The sequence below is a fragment of the Suricata suricatta genome, chromosome 1 (assembly GCF_006229205.1).
Source record: "Suricata suricatta isolate VVHF042 chromosome 1, meerkat_22Aug2017_6uvM2_HiC, whole genome shotgun sequence".
In the NCBI taxonomy this organism is placed as follows: domain Eukaryota; kingdom Metazoa; phylum Chordata; class Mammalia; order Carnivora; family Herpestidae; genus Suricata; species Suricata suricatta.
The window spans coordinates 114,735,892-114,753,069 of record NC_043700.1 but is presented as its reverse complement, the minus strand read 5'-3'; the positions used below and the strand labels follow the sequence as shown (position 1 = coordinate 114,753,069).

Here is a 17,178-nt window from a genome sequence, read left to right as displayed (position 1 = left end):
GTTCTGCATCAGAAATAAGGAGTGGAAGATTCCACTTGCTTCTGGGCATTAAAATGCAACAATTCTTTGAATTTATAAAATAAAGAGCAAGCTTGGCATGCTGCCTGAGGGCTGCTAGGACTCACATTTCAGATGGTCTTGGCTGTGTGTTTCTAGAAATCAATTTCCTCATTAGTCCTCTTTCAACTTATTTTGAAATTCAGCCTCAGAATTTTTTCTGTCTCATTTTCCCTTGCAGCCCCATTTCCCACGTTTATTTCTAGAAGCCAGAAGCTTCTATAGGTACTTTAAAACAGAGCTATGTTAGCCACTGAGAGCTATATGTGACATCAGAAAGGGAATTTCATAGAGTAACTCTGAACGCAGTGAACTTCTGGCCTTTGCTTTTTTTTTTATTTTTATTTTTTTAGCCCACAGAACCACTGTCAGACATAAATATGATTTCTGGGCTTTGTTTGAATTGGGTGACTTGGTTTACATGAATATTTTATCATTATACATTAACTTTATCTGGAACATGATTTTTTAAAGAGTTCTGTTTGAGTAAGAATGTTTTTATTATGCCCTAGGCCTTGCTTTTCTATGGAAATGTGCATTCAGTGTTATACTACAAGTCTATTGGAAAACAGGATTAAAATAAAAGCACTTCGTTTTGAAAGCAACTTTTCAACAGTACTGTGTATAAGGCCTTAATAGAGTTTTTAGGCTTTTAGTGTTTAGAAAGGTCATTATGGGTTTGAGAGAACACTCTTCTGGAATCCCACAGAGGCAGCATATCCCCTGTATTTCATAGAGGAAGATGTCTAAGCCTTAAATTAGGTAGCTCTGGACTTTAACTTCATGCCACTTTAACTTTAACCTGAGCTCAGTGACACTGGATAAGTCATTTTGCCCCTTTGAGTATTAGCTTTTCTCTTATAGGATGAGGGCAGTAATAATTACTTCCCAAGATTAGAGCCAAACACCATCTAGCCCATTGGAAGCACCAAACAAATGCTTTGGGGATGATTTTCTATTAAGAGATGAGAGAGATTTCAGCACTTTAGCCTCAGGCTACTATATATATTTTTTCTTTTGGAATTCACTAGGTACAATCATGCAATTTAACTATCACTTTAATAAATTTGTCTTTAAATGATACCTCCCAATGGCTTCCTTCATACCTACAGCCATATCCTTAGCCTTAAAAATTAGCTGTCAGCAAAGTGAGTGAGTGATTTATTATATTTGTTTGTTTGTTTTTAGCTGAACAATGCTTCAATTGAATTCTCCATTTTATAACTCATTTTGCTGGTTTTCGGGTTCGAATCATGAACATTTGCCTCTTTCTCTCTCTCTCCTTCCTCTGTGCTTTTCTTACTTCCCTTCATTCAGCATGTATTTACTGAGGGCCCGTTACAGGCCCAACACTGTTGTGGGTCCTGGGGATCAAACGGAAAGCAAACTAGAAGGCCTTTTTTAAAGGAGATGCTCTGAGAAGGCCTCTCGGGGAGGGTAACATTCAGGATGAACAATTTTTATAACATGACATTGGTTCTCTTATTCTGTTACCTTTGCCCAGAAGCTTCTGAAATGCTCCTGGTTCTCAAGCCATGTCTCAATTTTGAGGCTACATTTTCTAGACACATATGGCCGCCTGGTGTTGTCTACACCTCGTCATGATTTCCACTTGATTGCTTTTCAAAACTGCTTGGGAGGTCATATCTGCCAAGGGCAGCTCTACCCACTTTTTACCAACAATTCTTCCAGTTGAACTTTTCAACATGGACCGAGAAGCCATTAGCGGGTGGATGTGATGGTTAATTTTAGGTGTCAGTGTAATTGAGCACAGGGTACCCAGATATTTAGTTAAACGTTATTTTTGTGTATGTCTGAGAGAGTTTTTCTGGATGATATTTTAGCATTTGTTTCTGTCTTTTTCCAAGTTTTAAAATTCTAGTTCGCTAGTATACAGTGTACTACCAGTTTCAGGAGTAGAATTTAGTGATTCATCACACACAGCACCCAGTGCTCATCACAACCAGTGCCTCCTTAATACCCATCATCCATTTAGCCCATCCCCCCATCCACCTCTCTTCCAGCAACCCTCAGTTTGTTCCCTATAGTTAAGAACATCTCTTATGGTTTGCCTTCTTCTGTCTCTTTTTCTTTCCTTCCCCTATGTTCATCTGTTTTGTTTCTTAAATTAACAGATTAGTGATATTGTATGGTATTTGTCTTTTTCTGACTGATTTGTTTCATTTAGCATCATACACTCTAGCTCCAACCACATTGTTTCAAATGGCAAGATTTCATTCTTTTTGAGGACTGAGTAATATTCCATCGTGTGTGTGTGTGTGTGTGTGTGTGTGTACATACATACATATATATATATATATATATATATATACACACCAGTTCTTCATTACCCATTCATCAGTCAATGGACATTTGTGCTCTTTCCATTATTTGGCTATTATTTATAGTGCTGCTATAAAGATTGGGGTGCATTTACCCCTTTAAATCAGTATTTTTGTATCCTTTGTGTAAATACCTAGTAGTGCAATTTCTGGGTTGTAAGGTAGTTCTGTTTTTAACTTTTTGAGGAACCTCCATGCTATGGCTATACCAGTTTCCATTCCTACCAACAGTGTAAGAGAGTTCCCTTTTCTCCACATTCTTGCCAACATCTGTTGTTTCTTATGTTCATTTGGGATTAGCATTTGAATCTGTAGACTGAGAAAGCAGATTGGTCTCTTAATAATGTGGCTGGCCATCATCCAAGCTATTGAAGGCCTGAATAGAACCAAAAGGTGGGGAAGGGAGAATTTACTCTCTGCCTGACTGCTTGAGCACGTGTATTCATTCATCTTCTCCTGTCCTTAGACTGGAACTTACATCATTGGTTCTCCTCTTCTCAGGCCTTTGGACTTGAAGTGAAACTATGCAACTGACTTTCCTGGACTTTCATCTTACAGAATGCAGATCAAAGGACCTCTCAGCCTCCATAACTGTGTGAGTTAATGTCTCTCTCTCTCTCTCTCTCTCTCTCTCTCTCTCTCTCTCTCGTGTGTGTGTGTGTGTGTGTGTGTGTGTGTGTGTGTGATGTATGTATTACCAGCTCTCTTCTTGCCACAATGATGGAAATATGACCCAGACTTGGACAATTCTGGCACCTTACCTCCTATGCCTTCAGACCTGATAAAATCCTATGATATGGATATTACTATAATTTGCAGATATAGAAACAAGCTCAGAGACATTAAATAAGTTGCTCAAAGTCATTAGCTAATAAGGGGCAAAGCTGAATTTCAATACCCATGTTCTTTCCACTGTTCCACATTTCCTTTTATATCATAACACTTGTTTTAGAGAACACAACTATTGCTTTAGGTCCTATAACTAACATGATTAGCCATGCATTTTTTCTAGCTACCTGAGACCTTGTGCATTTAGCCAGAGCTCCCATTAAGCTGAAAGATGAAGCTGAACCAAATAATCATGAAAGAATGAATGTGAACAAACTTCAAATAGTATAACTTTATTAACATAAAAGGGGGATTATAAAGCAATGGCGATAGCCATATGTTATTTTTGTTTGCTCTGCATCTGTTCTTTCAGGAAATTACCCTGCTCCCCATGTGGTTCTAGACATATTTTCAATCAACTCACTTGGCATCCAGGTGCCAACACCCACGGCTCCCTTCCTGCCACAGTGATCAAAATGTGACCTATTCTTATATCCTAGGCTACATGATGCATCTGAAGAGGGAGTCATGACTGAAGGAAGGATCTCATGGAGTCTAGGACAATCCATGAGACCTGCTCTGGTGTCTGTTGTGTTTCAGGCATTACTAAGGACCAGGCAGGGTAGGATCTAACAATTGAATTTAATAGACATATTTTAAATCAATGATTTTGTTTATTCATTCTTTTTTTTAAAAAATGTTTATTTGTTTTGAGAGAAAGAGAGCATGGGCACATGCCTACACACTGAAGTGGGGGAGGGGCAGAGAGAGACAGGGAGAGAGATGATCCCAAACAGGCTCCGCTCTTTCTGTGCAGAGCCCAATGTAGGGCTCAATCCCACCAACCATGCTGGGCTCAGTCCCACCAACCATGAGATCATGACCTGAGCTGAAATCAAAAGTCGGTTGTTTACCCCACTGAGCCACCCAGACACCCCTTGTTTATTCATTTTTCAGTGAAGATGTGATGATATTACAGGATACCCGAATGTCACTGACACAGCATTTATTGAAAGCCTACTATGTACCAAGTGTTATGCTGGAAAGTAGAATGTTATGGTGATGATCCTGAATTTGATTCTTGCTTTCATGTAGATTGCATTCTTGCCTAAAGGTAGAGATTAAGCTTTTAAACACATAATTATGTACATGAGTAAGTAAATAATAAAAGTACTTATGTTATATTTGCATATGTTGTAACACTCCTGTGAGCTGGTACCTGGTTACTGTCCATGTTCCTACACTGAGGATGACTCGCTTCACTACATGCTTTGTCGGCTTTGTAGCATCACCTGATTCTCAGTCAGCATTCCTGCAGTAATCCAACAAAATGTGCATGACTGCTGCCTTTTGTTGTTATGTTTCTATCTGCATAGCAGTGGTAGTTCTGCATTCTTACCCTTTAACCTACAATTTTGGAAATCTCCACTCAGATGACCAGCCTACTATCCATAGCCATCCTAAGTCAATCTTTTTCCATTTATGTGCCAGCTGTTAGGTTATGAAATAGGAGACACATACAACTTATGGACTTTGCACCCATGTAGCATATTTCTACTGAGGAACTCAAGGCCTTCTGGATTTTTATTACTTTTAATTTAAAATAACCCCAAACTTTAAGATGGAAGAAGTAGTTTTCTTGCCTACCAAATGGAGAAGGTACCTGAGCACAGGGCCCCTTACTTCATGGTTCTATTGCTGAAAAATCACACCTAAGCTGGATGCTTGCAAATCAAGCAGGTGACAGTGGTGATAGAACTTGCAAGGTAAAGAAATTATATAGTGAAAATGCTAATAAAACATACTATCCCTCCATTTAATTTTTATTTAGAAATTCAGCTTTATGTATATTTGGCCAAAGGAAATAAGATGCGTGCAAACTACATTTCTTGGACTAGACTTGTTAGCAGAAGCTTCAGTCTGAGACTTCTTGTCCAGGATTTTCTTGAGATGTCAGTGGCAAAGGGACTTCCATCTGCCTATAGAAAACAATATAAGCATCTAATTCTGGCCAACAAGATTTTTCAAAATCAGGGCATCCCTGCTTTTATAAAAAGCATCCCCAATCTTATTTTTTAGGTATTGACTATTTTTATGTAAATAAATGTATAAAATATATACATTGTTAGCTCTGCAGGCCCCAGCTCAGCAGAGAGACAGGTAGAATTAAAAAACTGTAGGCCCTGCACTCCTTTGGCTCTCCATCTGGAAGTATGAAGTTTGGCATGTATATAAGGAACATTGTTCTTCTGGAATAAGAATTATCCATTTCTCTAAGCCTTAAGCGCTTGGTGTGACCCCCCTCGGTGCCCAGGTGTTCACAAACATCTGCCCCTTGAGAATCTGCCCTGTATTTTCCTGTTGGACTTGAACCAACTTAGAACCCATTCTTTTCTAGCCTATCTCTTCTCCCTGGTCTTTGGATCTTGCTTCTTCCGTTTCTGATTTGCCCTGATGATCGTTCTCAATTTTCTGCCTCAAAATGCACCCTACCAACATACAGCTTCTTGTTTATACATTTTTCTTGTCTTTAGAACTTTCCTGATATTGAACTTTTGCCTAGAATGTCTTAGTCAATCAAACTTTTGCATCTTTGAGGATCCATGTCAGATGTCAATTCTTCTAGAATCACTTCCCAAGTCCATAGGCTAGGTAAATTTTCTTTTTTTATTCTTCCAAGGTAAACTGGAATTTTAATTTCTTGTTTTTTAAAATTATTTAAATCAGCTTTATTTAATACTTTCCAACATTAACAACTCTTTTTAATTAATTAATTTTGAGAGAGAGAGAAAGAATGAGCAAGTAAGAGCAAGGTAAGGGCAGAGAGAAGAGAGAGAGAGAATCCTAAGCAGATTTCGCACTGTCAGCACAGAGCCTGATGGGGCCTCGAACTCACAAACTGCAAGATCATGACCTGAGCCAAAATCAAGAATCAGACGCTTAACCGGTTGTGCCTCAGGCACCCCCAACACTGACAAATTTTATAAAAAGCCTCCAAACATGGGACATAGAACTGCATCCAACAGTTCTAACAGCTGTAGCTAACAGATGTTGGAACTTCAACCCTTCTTTGTGACACCCCTAACTAAGCTCACTGGTAAACTCTGCTAACAAGGACTCTGCAAAGCACACCACAAGGACAGTTCATGTTCACAGCCCACCAGCGTCAGTTTACATGACCACACTTATAGATCAGTAACAGAAAGGAACCCGTACCATTCAGCATTCACAGCAGTTAACAAAGGGGGAGATACAAGTATCGTTTCACTTAACACATTCAACTAACATGGATTATCTCAAACTCACTTAAAGTCTTCCAGCAGATATGGATGACCTTTGAATGCAAAAAGCATTCGTACGTTACTTGCTATCATTGTCATCTGCACACTCTCTCACCCAAGCCATAGGATTGAGAGACACATCTCTCCAATTTGAAAAATATCCATTATGCACCACCAAGTCCCTGCATGGGCTCTCTCCTTGTTTTGCTCATACTAGCCTTTTAAGCTTCGTCACCACTATCAATCCCACACAAAATTTCCAATGGTCATACAGCCTTCTGGTTCCATATCATAGCCTTGTGTTCATAGTGTTGATATGACTCTGAAATAAAGAGTAGCAGATAAAAATGGGACGCCCAGTGTCAAAGACACAGCCTGTGCAAGGCAGTGACAAATTCTTGATTCAGAAAGCAAGTAGACAGAAATATTCCTATAACAGAATATATACAGCACTGTTTTTAATGAAGTGCTTCTTCCATAAACATTTGAAATGCGATGAACTGCAAAGATTAAATGAAGGCTTCATATTGAACTTTTGCATATGAAGGGAGACAAGTGTTAAAAAAACAAAGGAACTGGTGGTGACTGGGTGGCTCAGTCGGTTAAGCTGCAGACTTCAGCTCAGGTCATGATCTCATGGTTTGAGAGTTTGAGTCCTGCATTGGGCTCTGGGATGACAGCTCGGAGCCTGGAGCCTGCTTTGGATTATGTGTCTCCCTCTCTCTCTGCATCCTCTGCTCACTCTCTTTCTCTCAAAAAATAAGTAAATGTTAAAAAAAAATTTAAAAAACAAGAAAGGAACTAAACACTGGGACAGCATGATCTCCAAAAATGATTTTCTTAAGGGAAAAGTCTATAAGGTGGGGTTCAAATTAAAACAAGGACAAAATAGTGTAGTTCTAATCAATGGTTTCCATTTTGAACATGTGAAGAATTCACTTGACAAGCACAGGGATAAAATATTATAGGAGAAACTTTTTTAAAAAATTAATAAAATTTTTTTCTTAAAATTTTATTTAAATTTGAGAGCGCAGAGAGAAAGACGAAGTGGCAGCGGGAGAAGGAAACACAGAATCTGAAGCAGGCTCTAAGCTCTGAGCTGTCAGCACAGAGTCAGACATGGGGCTCGAACTCACAAACCAGGACATCATGACCTGAGCTGGAGTCGATGGTCAGAAACTTACAAACCTATAAAATTATAAGTTTTAAAACTTATAATTAACAAAACCTATAAAATTCCTTTAGCTTTTCCTCTTTTTCTAAAGAAAAAGGTCAAAAATACTGCTAAATATATGCCACATGGAACAAACCAATATTGAGAAGTCTTATGTATTTTATATTATACTTACCATGTGTTTAGAAAAATTTGAATTCCTGCCAGCCTATACCAACCTCACTATCTACATTCCCCACAACCTCACTATCTACATTCCCCAGCCAGAAGATTTAGAATCCACACTCGAGCCAAAGCCTCCATTGAAACTGCTGCCTGACTTTGCATATAATGCAGATCCCCAACCAATTGCTGCACCAGAATGAGAATTGCTATAGGGGTTATTTTCAGAACCTAAGGCCTGATATGGCTCCCTCTGCATATTTCCCTGGATTTAGTTACCTGATGGGCCTGAACTGGGGATGAACATGCCCATCTTACTCCAGCTGCTCTGGAGAGCTGCCCAGGTTGCAGAATCATGGCTGGATTAATGCTGAAAGCATCACAGTTCATGCCTCCACCCATATTACTACCTTGATTATCTCCCAAACCAGCTCTACCTCCTCTTCTGTCACCAAATTCACCCTGATTCCCAATGCTCCCTGGATTACCACCAAGTCTTCCTTTTTAAAAAAAATGTTTATTTTATTTTTGAGAAAAAGAGAGAGAGTGGGGGTGGAGCAGAGAGAGAAGAAGACATAGAATTTGAAGACAAGCTCCAGGCTTCGAGCCATCAGCACAGAGCCTGATGTGGGGCTCAAACTTACAAACCATGAGATTATGACCTGGGCCAAAGTTAGATGCTTAACCAACCGAGCCACCCAGGTGCCCCACCACCAAATCTACCACTTCTAACTGCCCATTGCTATTGTACTTAAGTTCAGCATTGGCTAAGTGTACATGGATTCCTTTAATGATCTAGTCCTCTCCACAAAGAAGCTGGGCAACCTGATCATCTGCAAATGTGACAAAGGCAAAAGCCCTTAATGGTTTGGGAACAAAAGACATCGACCATCTCCCCAAAATGGCTAAAGAACTGCCACAGCTCATCAGCAGTCATGTCCTCTGCACAGCATCCGTGGAATATCTTCCTGCTTCGAAGCCTTCTGTGGGTTTTCCTCAGAATTAGGAAGTTCACAGTGACACCATCATCCATCCATCACGTGTCTCTGTGACGTTACTTTCACCCGGGTTTCACATTCTATAAAATGAACAAAGCCAAACCAGCTTGAATGACTAGTTTGAATACCTTTCTTGACCTGAGCCATAAGAACTTCTCCAAAGGTACTAAAATATTCTTTCAGAATACTTTTGCATGGGAGGCCCAACATTATTAAATCAGACATTTTCTCGAGAGTTCTTTTCACTCTCCCTGCTGATGAAGCTTCTGTCTCACCCATTTTTCTTTTGTTATCTTTGGGATAGTTGACGACATACATCAGATTTCCCCAGTCAGTATCAGGGGCATGCAGAATTCCTTCTACAAGCTGGACACCTCTCATCCATTGAGACACTGGACTCCTGGGACACAGCCCCCATGCCCCTGGAAACTGGACTGTAACTATGGAAAGCAGCACTGTCCCATCATCTTCCAATGGTATTTGAGTGGGCTCATCATTCTCACCTTTGGTTACCCGAATATGTTATTGGACAACATCTTATTTATTCACTAGGCTGCTGCTAGGAAGTCTGGCAGGGAAACCAAAGCAGTGAGGGATCCAGAAGCACCCCAGTTACCACTTTGCTTCCACTGTAACTTCCTGTTTGTATACATATTTCTTTAAGAAAATATTTTTAATGTTTATTTATTTTTGAGAGAGAAAGACAGAGCACAAGTGGGGAGGAGGCAGAGAGAGAAAGGAGACATAGAATACAAAGCAGACTTCAAGCTCCAAGCTGTCAGCACAAAGACCAATGTGGAGCTTAAATTCACAAACTGTGAGATCGTCCCCTGAGCCAAAGTGGGAAGCTTACCCTCCTGAGCCACCCAGGTGCCCCTATATATTTCTAATAAGATTCTGTTTCTGCCCTCATTCCATTCCCACCCTACTGGCCTGTGAAATTCCTCAAGATAAGGGGCAAAGTCTTCATCTTTGCATGCCTAATAATACTCTGAGGTATTATTAGATTTTCAATAAATGTCCCCTGGATGACTGAAGGCTCCCTGGATTCCTAGTCACTAGCTGGGATCTTTATCAGCCTTGAAAATATTTTTTGGAATCATGACTTTTGCTCATTGCTATGAGTCCTTACCATGGACTCAGAATGGGGCTACAATTAGAGAAGATCTGGCTTCACCATTTCCTCATGAATGTTATGGTAAGAAAGGACCTTTGAATATGGGGCTTGGGGTTACTATGAGAGACTTCCCTTTGACTTGTCTCTGTGGTCTGTATTCACTTATTTCTGGATGATTTCCCCATCTTCATGGGCCCATTATTGGTACCCAGCAGATCCTGCTGTCAGAGACATGTATATTATAAGATAAACGGTTCCCTCCAAAGCCATATGTGTTCTCATCTTTGTACCCCTTTTTATATCTTTCTGTATTGCTCTCCACCAACTTCTCTGTTTAATTAAACCCTGCAAGTCCAAATTTTGCTTCAGGCTCTATACCTTTGTGAAGTTTCTTTAACCACCTAAGCTTATATTAATCCCCTCTCCTTTGTACTCTTCTTAGTTTCTAGAATCCCAAACTGGTTCTTACCTTTCCTTTAGGTTGTCAGTTTCTACATACCTTGCTGTCTTCTCAATAGGATTATCAGCTTCTCCAGCATGAGTGTTTTATCTTGGGAATGCCTAAACTCAGAACATTTGGGGACCTAAGTGACATAGACCACAAGAGGGCAGAGGGTGGGAATGGCAGAATCAGGTCAGATGGAAGGGGTGAAGTTGACCTGTCTACAGAGGTTGGGCTCTCAGGGGCCTTGGAACTGTCCAGTGCTCTAGGTCACAGGGATATGGGGAAGTCAGAGAGGGTTCTTGTCAATGTTGAGATCAAGGAGTTCAATCTGCTGTTTGGAGTGAGGTAATGCAAAGGACTCTGGGCAGAGGACTGTATTGTGGCCCCAGTTAAACAATGCTCTCCTAATAGGAAATCAGTCAGGTTGTAGGATCAGGGAAGACTCTGGCAAAATTAGATAGAGTGGGAAGAGAGGCTCCCAGATCAGTAGGAAATAGAGTTTGTCTATTAAGTTGAGACAGAAGCCCAAACAACATGATAGAGGTGAGGAAAGGGTAGGAAGAGATGGTGGAAAAAGAGAGAAAAGTAGGAAAGGATAGGAAGGGGAAATGAGGAGTATGTAGAGAGGCTAGCAATGAGAGAGAAGAAAAAGAACTAGTTGAAGAGGAGAGAAGAGAAGAATAAGAAGAGGCAAATAAAAGTAAAAGAGAGGAAAGAGGGAAAGAAGAGAAAAAAAGATTAGAAAAGGAGAAGCTAAGAGAGGAGAAGGAAAGAGGGAAGCTTGTTCCTGCACACCACCTGCTTGAATATAGCCCAACCCCAAAATCATGCTAGGAGGGTAGGTCAAGTTGCATTATATCTCTCTAAAATCACTATTCACCTTTACCTCCCAAATAGAGACTTTGATATAGACAATTGCCATTTTTCTTTTTTTTGTAGAGTGTGAATAAAGGTTTTAAGAAAATGTGACCATGTTTAAGTTGCATTCTGTATACATTCTCCATTGTATGTACATTATTTTCATTAAGTGTACAATGCAAATATGTATATGTGTTCCTCATTGGACACAAATGCAGTGTGATTGCTATACAAACACAGCTTTGAAATTGATTTTCTGGGGCACCTGGGTGGCTCAGTTGGTTACGCTTCCGACTTCAGCTCAGGTCAGATCTCACGTTTGTGGGTTCAAGCCCCATGTCAGGCTCTGTGCTGACAGTTAGCTCAGAGCCTGGAGCCTGCTTCCGGTTCTGTGTCTCCTTCTCTCTCTGCCCCTCCCCCTCTCATGCTCTGTCTCTCTCTGTATCAAAAATAAATAAAACATTAAAAAATTTAAAAAAAAAGAAAAGAAATTGATTTTCTAACTAACTCACTATTCCAGCTGCCTCTAGCTTACCCACACTGTGACCAATAAGCCTAAACTCCTGTGTGCAGTTCTGGGCCTACTTCCGTTCCAGTCACAGCCAGCTTGTAGGTTAGAGGCTGCTGATGCGTTCCCTGGCTTCTTTAGAATTGGCTTATCACTGAATAGTGTCTCGATGACTGAGAAACATGGTCATGATGCGGTTTTGACAGCCAAGTAAGAACAGCATCAAAAGTAATTTATTCCCAGCACTCTAGCGTGTTAGATATGAAATAGATCAATGCAAGCAAAATAATACTTGCATGCACCATGAGGCTGCTGGGAAGATTGAAGGACATGCACTTACAGCAATAACTCGCACGAAGCATCTGATATTATCTACTCTGCTTTTATTTGTATCATTATTGCCTTTATGCTTATGTCTCAGCATGCAGTGTCAGGCCTGATCTGCACAGATGCTCGCAGGGGCTGACAGAGCAGGGGCTGTAGCCTTGTTGCACTACTGAGGAAGCAGAGTTTAGCTAAGGTGCTGCAGAGTCACAGGGCTCAGAAGTCTTCAGTTGCCTGTGGAGAGCTGTGTGTACTCTTATGAGCTACAACCCATTAGACCAGCCAAAGAAAAATGATTATTTCGATATCATTTTTAAATGGCCACAAAATAATATATGGTATGCCCTGACAACCCTCCAGTAAATGATTTTGTAGCTGTATATTGCTCAATATACTTTAACATTTTTTAGTTTCAGCTGGGCTTTATTTCTGTGCTCTTTCTCCATTATCTTTCAAAATTGGGAAAGTAATACTCAAAAACGTAAGGATAAAGGGCCCCTGGGAACAAGGGTTCAAAATAAAACTGGCTTCAAAACTGCTCCCAGTTTTATCAGGGTGCATAAAACTGACATTGGTGGTGATTGTGTGTGGTTTTGAAGTTATCCCGTTTTGAAGTGAAGAGGCAAGGTGGTAAATCCACGAGCAGAATCAGGACAGCCAATTTCTGGCTTGCTCTCTGACTCTTGACAAGTCATTTACTATCCATCCCTTGTTATCTCCTAAATGCAAAGTAGGGCAAGCACCAGGACAGGAGAGGCACGGGGCACTGTGATCCCCAGCTATCAAAATATATGCAGAAGCAACTTTTCCATATACATATCAGAATGTTGGATGGATTAACAGTTCAGATCCCCTTGGAGGGGTACCGTTGAAGGCATCGATTTGGGGTGTTGTATGTAAATTCTTATGCACTGGCTGCTTTTGGGTCTTGGCGATTTTAGTAGGGGACATATGAGCATAGCTACTGTTTCCGATGGGTGCAGATGAATTCTCCTCCTCTGGCCCCCAAGGGATTGCTGAAGAAAATATTGAGAAATTACTTTGGGTTTAACTCAGACAAAAGATTTTCCTACAAAAGGCCTACAGTTAAGCAGTGGCTGTTCCTTGATGAGGCCTTTACTGAGGTGTTTCTGGCATTTTAAAATATGTGAAACCTGAGGGAATATAGAAATGTAAGTCCAAAGAGATTGTATTTCTCTCCTGTCCATGTATTTCTTGATCAACTTGACCATGAGGTTTAACACCCTTAAATAAGGGGTTTATATAATTCTGTTGAGAAACAGAGTGGTCTCCAACCTTCCGCAATTTTAAAGATTCTCTGAATAATCATATTGGGATAAAGTTTGCTCAGACACTGATTCATATTTCAAATTTATGGTGCTCTTCTCTATTGATTTTCACTCCCTAGGTGATCTCATCTGGTATCATGGCTTTAAATACCGTCGATGTGCTGACACTCCCATATTTATATCTCTGGTTTAGACCTTTTATCTGAACTCCAGGTTATATATCCAGTTGCCTGCTTCACACCTCCATTTGGTGTCTTCTCAAGCCGAACATGTCCACAACAGAATTCTGCTAACCCCCACCAAACTTATTTCCAAAGTCTTCTCCGACTCTGAATGGCAACTTCATTCTTAAGTTACTCAGTCCAAACACTTGAGGTTATTCTTTGTTCCTTCTTATCTCACAGCCCATATTCATCTCCTTAGCCATTCCTATCAGATTTCCTTTTCAAAATGTATCTGGAATCTGACCACTCTGTGTGACCAGCTTGTGCCACTGGTCCTAGCCACTGTCACCTTTGTCTGTATTATTATAATAATATACTAACTGGTCTCTATGTCTGTTTACACCATAGAGTTTCCTCTATGATCCTTCTAAAATATAAGTCAGATTGTGGCACCTCTCTGCTCAAGCCTTCTGGAATTTTCTGAACATATGGACAGTAAAACAAAATGACCTACAAATTTGGGACCTACAGCTTCCCTCTCCTCTCTGTCCTCACTTCCTGGCAGCCTTTCTTCTATTCTGTTCTGGATACTATCTGCTTGCTCCTCCTCCATAATGCCAGCTGTGCTGTAGTCTTGGGTCCTCTGTACTTTCTGTTTCTTTTCCCTGCGATGCTCTTCCACCAGATCCTCTTGAGATGACCTTTTACGTCTGTCTGTCAATATTCAGGTTCTGATTACTCCTTCCTCCCTTTATTTACATCACTGGACTACGGATGGTAACAAAACTTGGAAAAATGCATGGTTACTTGTGATTGCCTATGTCTCATCTTAGCAATGAGATCTTTGTAATAAGCTTTGAATAATACGTAATAAGTCTCATCTTTGTAATAAGTCTTGAATTGTCCTAATTTGAATATGCCATCCTGCTATGACCCTGAGTGACACAATAATTAGTATTATGGTTAGCCTTTATTGGTACCACAAAATAATAGGCCTGCAAAATGGGATTCTGACAATGAGTTTCTCCTAAATTAATAGAGTACAGGGCGAGTCATCTTGCCAAGAGAAAGTGGGACATAGGCACTCCATGTAAGGAAGAGGCATTACTATTACCCAGATTATCATGATGGTGATATAAATGATATGCAGATGGGGAGCTTGGCAGTGAGAGATCCCTGTGGCAACAAGAGGGACTATAAAGATTGTGAGTGAGTTGGTTTCTTCTTTCCCTCAATAGCTTACTTGGGGCCGGGGGGTGGGGGAGAATAAGAGATATAAACTTATATAACACACGTGGAGAACCAGATGGTTTCTATGAAAGATCTGAAGGAATTCCTTCTCTCCTACTGTTGCAAGATATATTTGGCTAAGGCACAAGACCAGGATGTGGTTGTAAGGGGTGAGAGATTGCAGAGTTAAATACAGAAAACTGCCAGGTTTCTTTTCTAAGGCAACTGGTAGAAAAGGACCGGTACCCTAAAGCAGGGGATTGGGACATCTGAGCACATACTGGGCTGAGAATTTTGACCCTCACAATTTCCTGAAATGTTCTTGCCTATGGAGATCTTTTCTGCCTCATTCCCTTCCTCTAAGTAATCCTCCTCTGCATAAAAAACTTTGTACATTTTGAACCTAAGGTGATTGCCTCATAACCTAATGTTAATTTTACTCACAACCCAAACTCACCCCTTGTCATTCCTTCTAGACCTAAAATGAGAGTTATTTTACAACATAGCACAGTTTGAGAAGCTCGAGACCTGCCACTGGGAAGAAGGTTCATATGGAAAAGGACAGAAGAATTGACTAATCTGTAGCAGCAGATGCAGTTGTGTGGGAATGAATTCTAAAGGTTCTATAGTAAGGGAAAAAACTATGTGGTGGATCAGGTCATAGTCATTTATGTCATTTATGTAAATGGGTCTACTTACCTGGAAGTTAGATGTACATGTTATCTGCAGAACCTGGAAATGGTTCTAATAGTCTACTAGGTTTCTTAATTGAAGTTTAGACTCATACATGGAACTTACCTGGCATATTGCAGAGGACAGAGTTTAAAGGCTTGGGAAGATGGAAATATTGAAATAAATATATTATAAATAACACTGCTTAGCCACTGCCTGGTCTTACCCATTGGGAGAACCCAGAGGTCCTGTCATTCACCAAAGCATTAAGAAATGCATTGGTGTGAGGGATAGCCATATGGAAAGATCTGTCAAGGCTCCTCTTGGACCAGATGTAATGAAGAGGATGATGCAATGTAATTGGGTACACTGATCTTAATGTGACTAGTAGGAATCTCAGATTTATAGAGAACATTACTTGCAATTAATGGTGAGAGAAGGAGTGGGTGCTGTTGCTATAATAAGCCGTAGGACTTGAATGATAATCATGGAATTTGGATTTGAGGAATCTGTGACAGTGTTTAATTGATCAGGAAGTTCTTAGTATTAAAATAAATGGCTACCTACTAATGGACTGTTTGACGTATAGAAGAGGAAAAAGTTTTGGCCTCCCGTACAGAAACCTAACTCAAATATTTGAAGCAGATTTCATGCCTTCTATACAATTTCTAAATCTGAATTGGTTCAAATAACTAAAGCCTCTTAACTAAGGAGAAATCCAGGTCTCTTTGTAGAAAGACATTATAATATGGAACTATCAATCCTGTAAATCTTTTCCCAAGACTTTCCTGGGGGATTTGAAGCCATTTATTATGGTGACAGTGCACTGAGCAAAAGGTAAATGCTCTGATTATCTGGAGGTTTTTAGATATCGTTCATGAACTGAAGCTAATCTTTCAATAGCTTAGAATACAGTAGCTCTGTGTTCTAAGGAGCAGAGGACTGGGGACAAATACTACAATTATTTCCTTATTCAGGAAGTTTAGGGGAATTAATATTTTTAGGAAGAGGCAAAATCCCTGTATTGACATTTTGACCTATGAAATGGGGTGATGTTATAGTAGAAAAGATTGAATAGAAATCCTTGGAACTGCCTCCAACCCTTCCTCCCCTCTTCCCATAAGACCAAAAGCAATACTCAATTCCTGGAGATATTGTAGAAATAGTATCATGATACAAATTTTGAGAAGTAAAATGGTTATGCTTGCCACATATTACTTAACATTAGCCTATTTGATTGATGTATTATGGTGAATAATAGTAGCCTATAGCAAATTTAATCATGTGGTGATTATATTTGCAGTTGTGCTATGATTCTATTTTAGTCAGTGAAGGAAATCAGAAGCAGTTTGCATGTACATGGCAGAGACTATAATATACTTTCAGTATTTTGCCCAAGGGCTATGCCACTCTCTTACTCTATGTTGTAATCTAGATGAGCCTTCATCATCTTGTTATTTCACTGAACATTTCACTTGTCAACTATACTATAGAATGATGACATTGTTAGCTGGGTCTGGCAAGTAGGAAGTATCAAGCACTCAAGATAACTTAATAAGTGTATGCATTCTGGATGTTAACATCTGTTAAGTTTTGGAGTCTAAAATATGAGTTGTCTGGTAGCATAATGTGATCTCTTTTCTGAAGAGAGGGACAAGCTGCTATGGCTTACATGACCCTCGCAACTTAGAAAATGGTATGCATCTAAAACAAGTTAGGATTTTGCAGG

At 40.0% G+C, this 17,178-nt stretch overlaps 1 pseudogene; it reads right to left on the bottom strand.

The window, feature by feature from the left end:
• Positions 1 to 7,932: 7,932 nt before the first annotated feature.
• Positions 7,933 to 14,160, bottom strand: LOC115301535 (annotated as a pseudogene).
• Between the last annotated feature and the right edge of the window lie 3,018 nt (positions 14,161 to 17,178).